At 36.0% G+C, this 18,403-nt stretch overlaps 2 long non-coding RNA genes and 1 pseudogene across 2 annotated transcripts; 1 reads left to right on the plus strand and 2 right to left on the minus strand.

Moving 5' to 3' along the window:
* Positions 1 to 3,862: 3,862 nt before the first annotated feature.
* LOC137239721 (uncharacterized) lies at positions 3,863 to 6,606 on the minus strand (annotated as a pseudogene).
* A 703-nt stretch (positions 6,607 to 7,309) lies between these two features.
* Positions 7,310 to 8,328, plus strand: LOC137240909 (uncharacterized). Its single transcript, XR_010949855.1, has 3 exons — positions 7,310 to 7,732; positions 7,786 to 7,930; positions 8,036 to 8,328. It is a non-coding gene; the product is annotated as an uncharacterized lncRNA (long non-coding RNA).
* A 242-nt stretch (positions 8,329 to 8,570) lies between these two features.
* On the minus strand, positions 8,571 to 10,463 carry LOC137240911 (uncharacterized). The gene is made up of 4 exons (XR_010949856.1): positions 10,307 to 10,463; positions 9,531 to 10,093; positions 9,278 to 9,459; positions 8,571 to 9,208 (listed from the first exon to the last, which is right to left on the minus strand). It is a non-coding gene; the product is annotated as an uncharacterized lncRNA (long non-coding RNA).
* Between the last annotated feature and the right edge of the window lie 7,940 nt (positions 10,464 to 18,403).

An 18,403-nucleotide genomic window follows, 5' to 3' on the forward strand; every position in this document is an offset into this window, starting at 1 on the left:
GTTGCCGGCTCTTTCATAACAGGACAAATCAGATAGTGGAGTTCGCAAACTTTTAGAGAATGGAACACTTCCTATTGACAGACTGCTCGTTGAAACGGATTCGCCATTCATGTATCCAAATACAAGAGCTTCCAAGTTAACGCAACATGCTAAGACTGCCACAGTAGAAATGATAGCTGCATTCATGAATAAGACCCCAGATGAAGTAGCTTCAGCCACTGCATTCAATGCATTAAAACTCTTTGGGTTATCGTAAAATATCAATGACTGTGATAACACTTTTCTAGACTGCTTTGGTTGAGAGCTTAAAGCATACTTATCAAGCTATTATTAACGCAATGATTTGCAAGACTTCGAAAGTGCCTTAAGAAATGTGCGAAAATCTAACTATTGCTGTGGGAAAAACTGCACCAAAACGACCAAGAAAGAACTTCTCGTCAGCGTGCCAAAAAAGAAAAACTTTTTCTTTCCTCGATTTCCCGGAAACTCGTGGTTTTTTCCTTACTAGCGATCGCCGACTTTTTTTTTTGTTTCGATACTTTTCATCGCAACTTTTAGGTCCCATCCCCAACCACTAGACCGTTCCAACGAAAACGCTCCCAAGAGGACCGTAACCGTAGACAATAACAGCAGACCGTAGGAACAGTAGCTTAGAATAATATAAATGTTTCACGAAAATTTCACAACTTCACATTTATTATAACAATATAAAAAAACCCAGATAACTGAAGCGTCATTAAAGATGACACTGTCATTTCGATGACAGTATGAAATATTACCCAACAAGCAAAGTAAAAGAAAGGTAAGTTTTTAAAAAGTTTACGGAAATATGGATTAAGCTTAACGTTGGTTAGAAGCTTAAAAATATAAGCTTACATAAAATTGTAAAAGAAAGCTATACATTTGATTTTTGTTCATAAAACTAAATCATTAACAAACAGGTAATTGTTTACTTTAGTTCACAACTGCTAAAACCCGACCAAAAAAATAGGGAGACGTGTCAAAAGACGAATACCAGAGCGGAAAGTCAAAATTTTATTTCGTTTCGGAGATATTTCCAAACAAAATTGAAAATTTTCATGTAGTTATTGTTGTTTTGATGATTTTGTAGAACCCACAGAAAAACTGTGGGAAAAAGTGTTTTGCGGGGATATAGTTTTGGTCTCCAAACCGGTGCTGGACCTACCCAGGGTAATTTTGTATAAGCGCGGCCAAAGGCCGCCAATGCAGAAAGCTGTTCTGCGCAAAAGTACTATGGACCCCACCCAGGGTTTCGGAGCGCTCCGGGGACAAATTTCGGTTTTTTGGAAATAACTTTTGACAGAAATAAAATTTTGAATTTTCGGTTTCGTGGTCCTGAAATCAAATAGCGTATTTTGACACCTCTCCCGATATTTTTGGTCGGGTTTTAGCAGTTGTGAGCTAAAGTAAATAATTACCAACAAACATTCGGTCTTAACGCTTACAAAAAGATTATTGAAGAAAATTAAAATTTAGTTAATATTGAAAGCGTTTATACTCCGCTTAGTTTATAAACTTACTTAAAGTTATTTCCAAAAACATTTACAGAAATGCCTGTTGGGTAAATGTGTTAGTGGAGAGCGAAAAAAGGTTTGAATGGATGGGTGAACTAGTCCACCGCCCTACAAGAATACTGACTATCATCTGATTGTCAGCAATGTCAACCTAACGATCAGCGCCTCATACAAACTTTCTATCACAAACTTAAGGGGACTTGCGCAAATGTGATGTAAACAACTGTGTACGTGTGAGTTTTTGTCTCCTTCTTATACACCAACATGGCCTACTGATTAAGTATATAGCCGTACTGCTCACTCTCATTCATTTTCCTGGATCAGTGCTGACACTCTAACTATCAAAAAGTGTCATAAATGATAGTTTACTGTAGATATCAGGTTTGACTGTTATACTATCATAAATGACCATTGTTATATTCCGCCAAAAATGAAACAATGATTTTTGCTTTTTTTTTTACTTTATTTCATTACGTTTTTAATTTTGTACGTGATAAGAGCATACGTGTTTCTTATTTGTTTAAGATAAATAGTTTTATAAGAATTCGAGTTCAGAATGTTCAATTTAAATTCAGAAAATAACAAAACAACAGAAGAGCGCTTTCCTCATGCGGAAACACGTTTAAAAATGAATCACCACTAACCACTATTATTTTTCGCGTATCAATTTTTTGAGTGCGCCCCACACATTCCGACAGCTTTTGGTATTTTTTAATATTATTTTACATTTTTTTTCTTTTAGCATGGAGCTTTGAAATGCTCTCTTTTTCATTTTTTAAACTTATTTTTTATATGGTTTTCGTCGGTTGAAAATGGCGAAATTTAAAAAATAACAAAACAACCATGATAATTATTTGATTGTCATATGACAGTCAGTAGTGACATCATGATTAAATCGGATAAACTGTTCTCGCATACATAAAATTCCGTTGAGAATTATGTATCTGTCTCACATGCATAATGGTATCTTCTGTATGTTCTTTTGTTCTGTACCAGGTGTCCGAAGCTTTCCCAGTTTGAGTTCTTTTTCATGATTATAGGCTGTCGTTGGGTACATGCGGACATGCGTGAGCGAACAAAGGAACATACATAAATTTGAGTAACAGTGTTTACATCATCGCAGGATCAGCATTGTCAGTTACAAGTGTGAGTGTATTAGTAAAACTATCAGCGTCTCTTGTAGGGCGTCTTGAAGGGCTAGGGCTATGGCGCGTGCCAGACGTTCAATAAATTTTGATGATATTTTTGGATCACAACAATTATCACACTTGTAGCACGGTATATTGATGGATCGTGATGCAGAGTCCAAAGGACATCTAGAAATTTCGAAATCCGTTGCCTCCACAAATAAGTGAAATTAAGGTGTTACCTGGGACCAGATTTTGTATACTATTCTTTGATTTTAGGGTCGTGAGAACTATGATGGAGTGTGGAAAATCCTTGTGTAATTACTATGCTTGCTTGAGAGGCCCTATTGTGTTTATAAAATTTAATTATTTTCATACTTTTAACAGGTAATAAAGGCTGCAACTGTTCACTTCTTCAGAATTGCTTCACCTAGAATTGTGTGATTGTGATGATTGCGTCCCATAATTAAAAGATTATTCAAAAGTAACAGTTCGCAGAGGGCGTCGGACCCTCTTTTGTCAAAAAAATATAGCCGTTAGATCCTTCTACACCATTCTGCCCTAACTTTCAGGGTTACAATAAAAATATATAATTATATTTAAGTCACATTACTAGCCATTAAACATAAACGAGAGATAACAAATGGTCATTATCATGACGCTATATATCATATATATAGTTATCAAAATGATCGTTTTACATAATCATATATATGAAAAAACATATGTGAGATGGTCATTTTCATGACACTATATATGATATATACAGTTATCAATATGACCATGTTACATAATCAAATATATAAACGCAAAAACATATGTTAGATGGTCATTTCCATGACACTATATATGATATATACAGTTATCAAAGTGACCACGTTACATATTCCGTTTTTATATATATAATTTTTCAAGTCACCGAAATGACCATGTCTCATTAAAACTGATATATCTTTTAAAATACAAAACATATATCAAAAAGGAATATAGTTTAAGGATATACGAGTAGGTTGGAACCGAAACTACTTACCTTACATATATATATATATATATTATATATATATATATATATATGTTTTACTTACTTACTTAACTGGCGCTTAACCGTCTAAACGGTTATGGCCGTCCAACAAGGCGCGCCAGTCGCTCCGCCAACCGGCGCCAATTGGTCATATATGTATTAGCATCTTTTATTTATTATTATTTTTTTATTATTTTTTGCAGTGCTAAAAAGCTATTTTCCTCTACTGTAAGCATTTGTTGCTTAATTGTGTTTTTTGCAGCTGATAAATTTTCCATATCTATTTGCTTTTCAAATGCTTTGCATAAGCGACTCATACCTGACGAAATGCCTTCTAATTTCTCCTCGGTCTTCTCGTGGAACTTTTTCTGCAACGAAATTTGTTCCTTAAGCAAATCATCGGTATTAGCTTCGGGTGGGCTCTGACCATCACGAGTACGCCTCGGCATTGCTGGTCACTTGCTGCGGAGATGAGTTATCCCCCGTCTGATTTAGTCAACTTGCCACAGGAAGACTACGTGCCACAGGTAGGCCAGCATGTACTGTCTTCAGTATGCCTCGTGTGCTCGTCTCCAATACAGTCAATCGTATCACCGCTTCCTCCAAATCGTTGAAATGATGCTGTCTATTTCGGTACCCACCTGTAGCAGATTGGTCCGTTTTGTTCTTTACTAATTTTAGCTTTATATATGCCTTCCAGTCCAGCCATACCTGCAAAAAAAATAAGAAATACAACATATTTACGAATTGTACACTTAAGTTAGAATTAAAATATGCTACCTTCTTCCAGCTGGAAATGTCCTTGACAGGCGGTCTTACACTATTGAGTTCCTCTGCCACATTTTTCCAGAACTCAGCCGCCTCTTCCTTGGAACACTGTAAATCTCTGAGCCATATCAGGTTTTTGTTGCAGCAATTCAATTAGGAGCGCGTATTGTTGTTTTGTGGTAATTACTTTGGACCTGTAAAAGTATATAAAATTGTATAATAGTGACAGAAACTGGGTTTACACGTCATTTAAATAAAACCTTACATTTATTCGATTTGCTGCTTTTGTTTTGAATATTTTTCGCTTTTCGTAAATTTTCTCTTTAGGCAAGAACTTTTCGTAGAAAATTTCCAATAAGCGTCAAAAGTTTACGTTCCGAATGAATTCAGTGATGCCACTGTACGAATTTCGAATTTACTTTCGGAGACGGTCGAATTGCATGATAGCAATTTTGCAACTTTCCCTAAAATACAGTCTCCGACGGATTGCGCGATTAGCTAGTAAGACATTAGGGTAGGCCGTAAGTTGAAGAAAAAAAATGTTTCGCGGTTAATCTGTTATATTTTTTTAGGGCAACATTTATTTTTACTTTTGTTAAGTTTGTTTTTGCGAATAATAATTTCATTTCAATTGAAAACTTATGATTAGTATTAGGGCGTAGTTCAATTAAAATCTTAGAATTTTATTGAAATTATAATTTTTATAATAAATGAATAATGTATGTAATGAAATTTTGGATCTTTTCATAATGCAGGGCTAAAATTTTAGGTTTGGTGTTGGTCCTGCGCTTGTGCGTGGAAAGGTTAGTTGAAGGTGAGGTATAGGGAGAAATTACTGAGTGACAGACGGACAGACTAGTTTCAGGTTTGGGGGCGCTGTAAGGATATATGAGTCAGCACAGCGCTCATGGTTCAGCGCTAGTTGTGCTGAAGAGGGAGGGTAGACTCCACTTGACAGGATAAGCCTCCATATTTTTCTCCCCCTAACTATGCCCCTCTCGTATGTTTCCATATTTTCAGTTTTTGTTCATGTGGCTGCGGGTGAGGTCGGTGGTGTAATACCCCGCCCAAGACGACGAACTAGCCTGGGCTCGCAAGCATACCTGCTTGCCGCCGCTCGTCACCACCCCAAAAAGTCAACCACTTAACAAGATATAAAAAAGTTCAAAGTGCACACTCTACGTCGGTCTGCTGGTAACGCTGCCAATTTCACGTCAACAATTTTTTGGTGAAACGAAAAGAGTAGCTTTTTAAAAAATAAAGCAAATTGTAAAAATAAAAGCATGAAATACTATATTTACATTAAAAAAAAGAGAAAACATATCAATAAGGTGAATAAAAGTTGTAGAGTGAGTGAACAGTGCGCAGTGATTGTTTAAGTGGGGTTTAAACATAGGGCATTTTTGGGGACGGGTTTTCGCTTATATCTCGAGAATTATCAGAGATACAGGATTTCCGCCCTGGGTTCCACTTTCGAATTTCTGCGTCGCGTTTTAGCAGTCGACCCCTGTTATAGAATTTTACGTTATTTTATTTTCCCGCAACACACAGGGGTAATTCTTTATGACAGCATGACACTGCTAATACGCGTCCAAAAATATCGAGAGAGGTATCAAACGGTCTTGACATCAGTATTAATAATCCGAAGGCGGAAAATAAAAATTTTATCTCTGTCCGAAGATATTTTTCAGTTGAAGGTGGCGATTTTCATGTGGTTGTTGTAATGTGGTACCTACAAAAAAAATTGTGAACATAAGTGTTTTGTGCGGATATAATTTTGGTCTCCAAACCGGTGTTGGACCCACCCAGGGTAATTTTCTATAAGCGCGGCCGAAGGGCGCCAACGCAGAAAAGTGTTCTGCGCAAAAATACTATGGATACCACCCCCGGTTTCGGAGGTACCCGTGGGTATTTTTTCGGTTTTTCGTTAACATATTTTGAACGAGTTAAGATTTTTATTTTCCGCCTTCGGATTATTAATATTATTGGACGCATATTAGCAGTCATGCTGTCGTAAAAATTACCCACAAACAAATTGCAAAGTGTTATTTTTTTCTCTCCATTCCATTCGCCTCACACCAACACGCAGATTTTGACAATCTGAACAAAGGTATGTTGTTGCTGTAGAGATTAGCCAAGCATATAGTTGAACCATGATTAGAACGCAAATATTACAAGTTTTCTTCGGATAGGACCAAAAGTATCGACACTATAATAATATCGTTGCATCCCTAACCATACAAGGCAGCGCAGAAGTTTTAGAACAATTTGCGTGATTTGATGAGAGGTTTTAAACCTCAAAGTTTATTTGCATGTATTATTCCAACGCAAGATGCCCATCAGAATCAATATATTTGCAAACATGATGCGCGGAGTGGATTTAATGGATCTGCTTGTACAGCTGTTGTTACATACGACACGGCTATAATGTGGACGGACGGTAGGTATTCAGCCTAATCACGCAATCCATCGTAGCAATGTTATGAATTCGAATAATTTGTACGAATCCGAATAAATTGCTATCACTGAACCCATGTGAACTCGAAAGTGTTACCATACATAAACTTTGAATTTTGACATTTCGAGATCAGCTGGGTCGGAAAAATTCAAAAATTAAAAAAATATATATAAATAGATTAAATATTTGTTAATTCTACAATCAGAACATGGAATCTGTGGCATTTTCAGTTATTTTAGCTGAGGAAGAAAGAGAAAGGAGCCGAAGGGGTCTAAAATAACAGAGGAAATGCTTGAGGAATATCAGCAATCCTCTTGGTGTGGACGAAACAATGTAAGTACATACATACATATACGTATAAGTAATCAATTCCTCAAAACTTTTCAAAATGCAGGTTTATAAAAAATTATCGGCTAAATAAGGCGGCCTTTACGCAGGTCCTAAGTGTTCTGCAGAGAAATTCCAGTTCATCAAGGTCATCATCTATATCTCTTCTACATCGCTTGTCTTCGGTTTTACGTTTTTTTGCCGAGGGAGCGTACCAGCATGGAGTAGGTAATGACTTCTATATTCCAATGGCGCAATCCGCATTTAGTTATGTCTTAAAAGACATATTGGCACCCCTGCAAACGCATCTTTGGAGCGGGTGAATCTAAACTTAAATAGCGAAGAAAGAAGGCAAGCCAAAATGGACTTTTATCAGAAATACGGATTTCCGGACGCAATTTTTTTATAGGTAGGACACACATTAAAATCGGTGCTCCAGCTGAAGAAAAATGTTTCTTATAACCGGAAAGGTTACTTCAGTATCAACGCAATGATTGTAAGATATGTGGTAAATTTATGTACACTTAAAATGTATTGATTAATTTGCAGGTATGCGATAATAACGTGAAAATCCGATACGTAAATGCACAGTATCCTGGAAATAATCATGACTCCCACATATGGAATGTCAGCGGTGCGAGGTCATTTTTTGAAAATAAGTACCTAGATGGTGTACGAAACACACGGATTTTGGGTAATATTTACACATATCGTCCTTATAATAATATCAGTATCATACAATTTCTATAAACTCCAAAAAAAAATTGTTTTTATTAAAATTTGTCTAATTTTTTCACAGAAGATGCAGGATTTGCCCTAGAACCATTGCTAATGACACCTTTTCGGGCACCACCCTCGGGAAGCCCCGAGGCAAATTACAACAAGGTACAAGCAAAGGGAAGAAATATTATTGAACGGTTGATCGATGTCTCTAAAAAGCTTTAGATGCCTTATAGGAGGTCATAAGCTTCACTATGAGCCTATGAAAGCATCTGAAATCGTAAACGTAGCTGCAGCCTTACATAACATATGTATCCATTATCGTGTGGCTGATATTTCAGAAAACGTTTTAGAAATAGAAGAATCGTTATATTTAAGCGAAAGTAATGATCTTACAATAATTTAGCTTCGCAGATCCGATCAAAAATATTTGTGGAACACTCACACGTTCATAAAATTTTAAATATATATAAAAACTAAATATTTTTAAATTGTATGCATAGCACGTTTTATTTAACTTATTTATATATGTATGTATGTATGTATTTGTTATATATATATATATATATATATATATATATATATATATATATATATATTACTTACTTACTTACTTAACTGGCGCTTAGCCGTCTAAACGGTTATGGCCGTCCAACAAGGCGCGCCAGTCGCCCCTTCGCTCCGCCAAGCGGTCATATATGTATTAGCAACTTTTATTTATTATTTTTTTTTATTTATTTGCAGTGCTAAAAAGCTATTTTCCTCTACTGTAAGCATTTGTTGCTTAATTGTGTTTTTTGCAGCTGATAAATTTTCCATAGCTATTTGCTTTTCAAATGCTCTGCATAAGCGACTCATATCTGACGAAATGCCTTCTATATTCTCCTTGGCCTTCTCGTGAAACTTTTTCTGCAACGAAATTTGTTCCTTAAGCAAATCTTCGGTATGAGCTTCGGGTGGGCTCTGACCATCACGAGTACGCCTCGGCATTGCTGGTCACTTGCTGCGGAGATGAGTTATCCCCCGTCTCATTTAGTCTTCTTGCCCCAGGAAGACTACGTGCCACAGGTAGACCAGCATGTACTGTCTTCAGTATGCCACGTGTGCTCGTCTCCAATGCAGTCAATCGTATCACCGCTTCCTCAAAATCTTTGAAATGATGCTGTCTATTTCGGCACCCACCTGTAGCAGATTGGTCCGTTTTGTTCTCTACTAATTTTCGCTTTATATATGCCTTCCAGTCCAGCCATACCTGCAAAAAAAATAAGAAATAAAACATATTTACGAATTGTACACTTAAGCTACAATTAAAATATGCTACCTTCTTCCAGCTGGAAATGTCCTTGACAGGCGGTCCTACACTATTGAGTTCCTCTGCCACATTTTTCCAGAAATCAGCCGCCTCTTCCTTGGAACACTGTAAATCTCTGAGCCATATCGGGTTTTCGTTGCAGCAATTCAATTAGGAGCGCGTATTGTTGTTTTGTGGTAATTACTTTGGACCTGTAAAAGTATATAAAATTGTATAATAGTGACAGAAACTGGGTGTACACGTCATTTAAATAAAACCTTACATTTTTTTCGATTTGCTGCTTTTGTTTTGAATATTTTTCGCTTTTCGTAAATTTTCTCTTTTGGCAAGAACTTGTCGTAGAAAATTTCCAATAAGCGTCAAAAGTTTACGTTCCGTGTGAATTCAGTAATGCCACTGTACGAATTTCGAATTTGCTTTCGGAGACGGTCGAATTGCATGATAGCAATTTTGCAACTTTCCCGAAAATACAGTCTACGTCGGATTGCGTGATTGGGGTGATTATCAACAAGCTGAAAAAGAAATGAACTCTAGCTGGGAGCTTATGAAAGATGGCTTCCCAGATACACCATCGATTGGTAAATGGTTAACGGGAAATATTCCAACGTCGTTGTGGACCCAACTCTCTTTTCGTATCGCCAGTAGAAACCTCTTCAAAAGCAATTAAAAGCTGCAGGTAACACAATTCCACTTTTCGTTGTTTGTCGCAAAACTATAACTATGATCGAATATTAATACGCGTCCAAAAATACCGGGAAAGATGAAAAGGTAATTCTATACGACAGCTTCACACTCTTAATACATTCCCAAATGTTTTAGGTCAGACTATAAGAGATATTTCCAAAAAAAATTAAAACTTTTATGTGGTTGTTGTAATTTTGATGATTTTGTTTTACCAAGACAAAAATTGTGCACACAAGTGTTTTGCGCTGAAATCATTTTGGTCGGAATTGGACCCAACCATGGTAATTTTTTATAAACGCAGAATTGCAAAAAGTGTTCTGCGCAAAAATTTTATGGAATATTTCTTAATCTTACCCTTTTTGTGGTGGGCGGGTTTGATATCTTCGGACGAGACAGATAGCATAATTCGAACTTAGCTCACGTAAGAGATTTGTCTTGAGGTTTTGAAATTTTTAAAAGATTTACATTGTACTTAACTATTTATATCGATTTCAACGCTAATAGTAACAGATTTTGCAAACCTTGTTTCATTAGTTATAATTCGATTACAAAATCGATCGATTGTTTTCGATTTCTTTGCCCACTCTGGCGTTTTACGGATAGTTTCCACATCAACGCCCTTCCTAAATGCCGCCGATGTTGCTGCATGGTGCGTACTGTGCGCTGAAAACTGCTTTATATCAGTTCCACTATAAATCATAGCTCGCTTCATCCACCTGCTAGTCGTTTGGGATGTAGCTTACCTGTAAGGCTTCTTTAAAGTCATAGAAAGCTGTTCGTTTGCTTGACCTCTCAACTCTCTTGACCTATCCAGGAAACTTGGAGAGTTGGACATATTTTTAAACGGTTTTATTTAGCTTGACTCTGTGTAGCGAACAGAATTTTGTATTTGAAATTAAAGTAACTTCCCGATAAGCTACAAGCTTGAAACTTGAAATATAGTTCAGAACCCGATGACAATGCAACAATAAGAAAAAACTGCGATAGGTGCGCATGGATCGAAATATTTAAAAACATCGTATTTGTGGTGCAATTTGCTCATACTTGGAACACATAATACATACATGAATAGAAAGCGACCTATGACCAAAAAATTTCCACTAGGTTGCGCAAGAATCGAGATATTCAAAAAATCTTATTTTTGCTCCGATAGAGCTCATATTTGGAGCACATATTACATACATGAATAGAAAGCGACATATGAAAAAAATCACCGCCAGGTGGCGCAAAGATCGGGAAATTAAAAAATAGTATTTGAGGTCTGGTTTGGTTCATATTTGGAACACATATTACATATGCGAATTGAAATCGCTTTGTTAAAAAACTCCCGCTAGGTGTGGCAAAGCTCGAGATATTTTAAAAAAAATCGTATTTGTCGTCCGATTTGGCACATATTTGGAACACATATTACATATGCGAATTGAAATCGCTTTGTTAAAAAACTCCCGCTAGGTATTTGTCGTCCGATTTGGAACACATATTACATACAGGAATAGAAATCGGTTTATGAAAAAAAAAAATCCCGCTAGGTGCGGCAAGGATCCAAATATTAAAAATACTCGTATTTGTGGTCCGATTTGGCACATATTTGGAACAAATATCCCTACTAGACAGCTGACAATCAGATGAATGATCATCTGTCAGGAAGTGCTGTAAGTCACATCAGGGCGCAGTACAAATATCCCATCAGGTTTGATTTAGCAGTATAACAAACCTAATGGGTGTGGCTGTATACGTGTGACTTCATACATGCTGTAAACATTTGTCAGGGCGTAGGCATCATGCCGGATATAAACATTTATCAGAGCGGAGGCATTATACCGGATGTAAACATTCGTCAGAGCGGAGGCATCATTCCGGATGTAAACATTTGTTAGGGCGGAGGCATCATGCCGGAGGTAAACATTATTCAGGGCGGAACCATCAAACACGATGTAAACATTTGTCTGGGCGGATCCATCAAACCGGATGTGCAAATCAATCACAGAGGATGCATCATAATAAATAAAAAATATACAGATGTATATAAAAATTTGGTTATTATTCAATATATGTACACGTTTATATCGTACCTATGATAAAAAAATCTCAAAACGTCCTATTAAATATATATATCACATTATTTATTCTAACTTAGTTTTACTTATTTGGGTATATATCTGATTACTTTTTTAATGGTTTCATTGTTCATTAAAATTTAATTTCTTGAAATAAATTATATTTACATTATTTATTCTAACTTTACCTATTTACATATATATCGTATTGCTTTTCTTTATGTATTCATTAAAATTTTATTTCTTTAAAAAGCTAATAATTATTTGACTTTTCATTCTCAGGTACTTATGATAAAAAAACTAAAAAAACAATATATATTGCATTATTTATTATAACTTTTACTTATTTAAATGTGTATCTCATTACTTTTTTTATGGATTCAGTATTCATAAAAGCTTCACAGCTTAAACTATTTACTTATATATCATATTGCTTTTCTTTGTGTTCATTATTAATTAAAATTTCATTTCTTTAAATTTTGTTCACCACATGTTTTGTCAAAAAGGCTTTTATTTATTAGTTATTTGTCCCTTTTGTCTCAGGTAGTTATGATAAAAAACTGTATAAAAAATTCAATTAAACATAGGAATTAAATAAAAAAATATTTCGAAAACTTAAAAAACTTCATTTAAGTACCACATTATTCTAACTTAAAAAAAGTAGCTGATTAACTTCAAAATATAACGAAAACTTAAAAACTTCATTTATATATTACACTAGCAGAGTACCCGACGTTGTTCGGGTATAAATAAAAGCAGTACTATATAGACTATTATATTAGACTACTCCCAACCCCCATTTGTATGGGAGATAACACGCCCCTTTTTTCGCTATCTCCAATTTTTCCCAAGGGGGTAGGGATTAGTCTTATATACCTCCTCACCTAATTTCAGTCGTCTAGCTAGGGCTTGTCTGTGCCGTATCTAATTTTTGGTTTTTGGCGAATTTCCTTTGTGCAATCCTGTGATCGCTGAGTTCAACCGCCTTTCTCATTCCTTTTTCAAACGATGCATATCCTTGGTGTATGAATACATCTAATAACGTAGAAAAAATCAATATAGGGATACAGTTTATAATCCCTCTTTATAACATCTTACCGCGAAGAAATGTCACGAACAAAGAAAGCTTTTCGAAACTTTTCTTTACAGCTGCCCCCGCCCAGTTGTACACTTCCATCAACGTGTCACTAAAAATTTCCTTTACTGCTCGGGGTATGTCCTCTGAAATGCCTTAATTTTGAACAGATGAGCCTTCTGAAATATGAAAGCGAAATTAAATTATGGTAAAAGAGAACTTTTTGAGTCGAAATACCATTGCTGCAGCATACTCCTCTACCTTCAATCTTTCTTCCACCCTTAGAACTCTAATACATTCTGGATAGGCAATGCGCTGGCAACTTCATCAGCGTACTTGTCTCTGACTACCTCAGTAATTTTGCACACAGAGCTTTCCACCTTCTTCGGCGTCACCATGCACTCTCGCATTAACTGCTGTTGCGCCAAAACTTCACTCTTCGGTATTGCCTGTTTAAAATAAAGGTTTATTGTTAAAGTACATATACTAACAAGAAACGATTTGAAAATCGGTGTTACAAAACATTATATAAAGTCAGCTGTGAACTTTAGCAACAAAGTAGTTTGGTTGAGATACCTTTTTCATCGTTATCAGCCCAATTATCAATCTATTTCCCGGGGAGATTTTTCCCGTTCTCCATACCAAAATGGTGGTGGATGGCAAATTTTTGTATGGAGAACGGGAGAAATCCCCCCGGTGAAAGGATTGAGAATTGGGCTGTATATTTAAGATAATAATATATCGTTAGACGAATGAAACTAATATTCTCTGTGTGCATAGCAAAGATTAGTATTGTAACGAATTTAGGGAAATTCCGCTTATTCCAATCTTCTGCTATCGTTCGAATCACTAAACTGTTGAATAAATAACTCCAATATTCAATAGGGCAAAAATGGACTACTTGAAAGTACTTCACAATAACACTTCACAACCAATAGCGTGCTTAAATCAAACTGATTCCCCATGCCTCAGCTGGTGCTGCTTTTATATTCTTCAGTTTCCTCGTTCGCATACTTATAGGCGTTTCTCCTTCTAGAATTTACTACTTGTTTACCAGCTATAAACTACAGATGCAAGTTTATGGCTTCGCATATGCGTGTGTATATGTGAGTGATACTTCGACCGATGATTGCATACTTTTGTGAGCATCTCAGATATATACATGTGTTTGTGCATATCTCCCCGCTTCTTTTATGTACATATGTGTAGATGATTTGTTTATGTAGATACCAGTGACTGCTTAGTATCGACTTAGAGCTGATACTACGATTTAGTGTTATTATTATTCGTAACACTGCCCTCCACTTAAGTCTGATCGTCCCGATCAGACAAATTTCCTGATCTAAACGCCGCTAGCATCTCCAAATGAACCACCCTTCTAATTCGTGGTTTCTCAATGATTTGTATGCGATAGATGGTATCACTGATCTTCTTCACAACTTTGTACGGGCCTTACCAACTGCACCTAAATTTTGATGGAACACCTTTCCGCCGGTGAGGGTTGTATAGCAGTACCAAATATCCCTCCCGGAAACCTTCCGAATTATTGTTCTTGTCGTACCTGTGTTTCATCCTAGTACTTATTATCCTGATTCGTTCCCCCACACTCTGTTGTTTGGGTAATGAAATACTCCGTAGAGCTTGCGCTTGACGGATTGGCTTCGCATAAATAGTATCGTTCCCACGTTTCACAACAGTAGTACGCCCTGGCTTGAAACTACCCTCGCATTCATTCTGGGAAATTCTTTCCTTCGTTTTTGTGCGTCCATTTGGTTTTGTCAATGCCAGTATTTCTCTAGCAGGTACTTTTGATTTCGCTTTATTTGGTCCATTCGATCCATCAACCTTTATCTTTGACTTTCGTGGTCTTTGTCGAGTACCGAGTACTACCAGTACGATCATATTGGAGATGGTTATGGATATGGGTATGGTTGCGACTATGGCGTTAGGGTTAAGGAAGTTTAATTAGCCCTTTAGTTGGTACATAAAGTTAGCTGAACCTTTTTTGAAAGATAGCAAATAGAAAATTATGTCAAAAAGCTGTAACACACTTTTAGTTCTTAGCTAAGTTTGACTATGAATACGCCCCATTGTTTTGTATCAGATATGAAACGTTTATTATTCTTTTTATAGATGTGCTGAGACTTTGATAGAGATTAAAACAATTAAAATAATTAATAATTATTAAATTTAAATAATAAAAATAATTAATGTAAATTATAAAAATAAAAATTACGAAAATGATCAATAATTCTTAAATTTTTGATTTTATATAAAATCGAAATTTTGTTAAAAAATAAAAATTTTGAAATTATTTATTTCTTAAATTATAAATTAATTTTAAAAATAATATATAAGATGGATTATTTGTAAGATGGATCAAATTGAACAGAATTTAAGAATTAGGGTAATAGGAGACGGAGGAAAAATACTATTAAAATTCAAAAATTTTATTTTATAATATTCATGCAAAGTACTTTTTGTATTCTTTAAAATTAGCAACGTACACTCAGTTATAATCAAAGCGTACTACAGAAAATGGAGGATGAAATAAAGCAAGATGTAAGTATTGTTTTTATTTAATTAATTTTATTTTTCGCTTCAATAATTCTCTAATGGCTTAGGCTTTTTTGTGTATATACTGTGACGAATATTAGCAACACTAAGGCTTACTATTATCTCAGACGATTCCAGAGTACGAACGGAAAAGTTATGAAGCATTGACGGCGCTGTCGAGAGACGTTATGGAAGCGAGCATAGAAAAGAGATATACCAAATTGAGTTGCAAAACCGTTACCAAAAAGCGAATGAGACTTTGCAGGATTTGCGTCGGATGTTGAAAGATTGGCTCATCTCGCAAATGCAGACGCACCCGTGGAATACACTGAAATGGTTAAAATTCAGAGCTTCATAAATGGAGTACGGGATGTCGAAACGAAACGAGCTACGCATGCGAACCCAAAGCCAAAATTTGCTGAAACGGTATCCCATGCACTGACTCAGGAAACTGCCTCACTTTTGAGTAAGCCAGCGCACAAAGCCCATCGTGTGGATGTAGAAAAGCCAGATTGGGGGACAAAACTTTGGAAGCACTGAAGGGATCACAACAGAATGGGTGGTCTCAATAACAAAGCTGGAGGTGATGAGCAAGAGCGAGTAAGATGTAGAGAATGTCCTGTGATATCTGTGTCGCAAATTGGAAGGAAATCAAGCAGTCTTACCGTTCCTTAACCTAAAAATCGTGAAAATTTCATAAAAATGAAAAAAACGTAAACATATTTTTTTTTTCATATGTATTTATTTATTAGTCTACAAATTTAACAATTAATCAGACTAAATATAGTAAGGATTACAGATAAATTACAGAAGCATACAAATTGAACAAGATTATATTATAAAATATTTATATACATTATTAAATCAGTTGTCGGGATGGACTGCGATGCCGAGCAACGGGAATTGATTATTAGTGCTGTGGGAATGGACGTGATTTCGAGCAGCTGATGTATATTTGACACAAAACCAGTAGGGCTGCGATGTGTGGGAGGTTGGAAAGGACTTGATTCCAAGCCACCCGCCCAAGGATACTGGAGCTTGTGATAAGACGTGATTTCGAGCAGCTGATGTATATTTGACACACAACAAGTAGGGCTGCGATGTGTGGGAGGTTGAAAAGGACGTGATTCCAAGCCACCCGCCCAAAGTTACTGGAGCTCGTGATAAGAGTGGGAAGTTGGAAAGGACGTGATTCCAAGCCACACACCCAAATCATTGCGTATTTAATGTAGTCAGCAGATATTTTTTTATTACGTAGAGTATGTCACACGTATCAATGTTTTTGCAGTGCTTATTGAAGTCAGTACACATACAACGAAGAGGTTCGTGCATTTCAAAATTCAGTTATAAACATATTCCACAAAAAATAAGTCTCTTAGTCATAACGTATCCAAAACAATGAATAAAATCTACAAAAAGTTATTAAATTCACCAACTCAAATATTTTTAGGTTATGGATATGGCGAGAAACCAAAAACCAACTGGTTGGCTATGGTATGGTTATGGCGTTAGCGTTATTTTATGGCACCATTAATCGATTACATTGATTTCCATAAGGTAGGGGCGATCAGCTGTTTTATCTGGTTATGGTTTTATGGTTATAAGTCACCATTAATTGGCACATAAATTCCATCTCTGAATATGCCCCAATATGTAATATACATCACAGCTATCTGACCGAAAGCTTTCTTGTTGGGGCATTGAAAACGATAGAAGTCAACTGATCAAGCTGCTTTTGTTGCACATATGTATCTACCTTTGGCTAAATATTCGTGCAAGTTTAAGAGGCATTTAGGAATAAATAAAACTTTACTATTGATTAACTTGGTGTATAGAGTGATTAAATAACTCTAACCCATATCAAAGTGGATATGCGACAGTTCTCAAGCCCAAACAGAGAGAACCACTTTTGTTATAATGTAAAATAAATAAATTTTGCATTGAATTGTTAGCAATGGGGTGCTCTACATAGCAACTTTCTTTGTTGTTATTATATCTTGTTGTGCTTTAAAATTGGTGGAAAGTGCAGCGACGTTATGTCGAGGAATGTTTCAGTTATGACTTGCGGCAATGTGGAAATTCTTTTGCTAAACCAGAGGGCCCTTTATTCAATCCTGCGCTATTAAATTTTATTATGATGTTACACCTGGATATTATACCCGTCTTTGTATTAAAGGTTGCATCTATAATTGTAAATGTAACTTGTGGTATGATATTACATAGAGCTTTCATCTTGGCAATTATTTCTTTGCTTGGAAAGTAGAAAAATATAGAAATATTGCATCTGCATTATCTGTTCTCTAAAAAATAAGTCTGAAATAGGTCGCTGTGCAATCCCATTCTGAGATAGGGCAGCAATCAATGTACAAATGAAAGGGCTGGCTGAATAAATATAAAGCTTTCTCTTTTGGTATAGTGAAAATATGGTTAAGGACATTTAAGGAGATGGCCTGTGAACATTTAAGCTTTTAATGTTAAGTGGTGTATTATGGCAATTTTAGTTTTCACCTACAAATAACATGGGGATATTTGATTTTTAACTATAAGTGGGCAAATGATATGTGTATAAACGAAAGGTAATACTCTAGAATGGGGGCATACAACAAATAAATGAAAATTAAAAAAATGTACCTCCTTTAGGTCCTGCCAGGTTGACTTGAATTTGGTTGGTTCCAACATCTTCAGCCTGATCTTCTTGTAGCGGTCCATCAGCCTGATCAACTACCATTCCTGTTGAGGAAATGGCAGCACCTTCGGCTTCAG

This window comes from Eurosta solidaginis, chromosome 1, assembly GCF_040869045.1.
Source record: "Eurosta solidaginis isolate ZX-2024a chromosome 1, ASM4086904v1, whole genome shotgun sequence".
Taxonomy (NCBI): domain Eukaryota; kingdom Metazoa; phylum Arthropoda; class Insecta; order Diptera; family Tephritidae; genus Eurosta; species Eurosta solidaginis.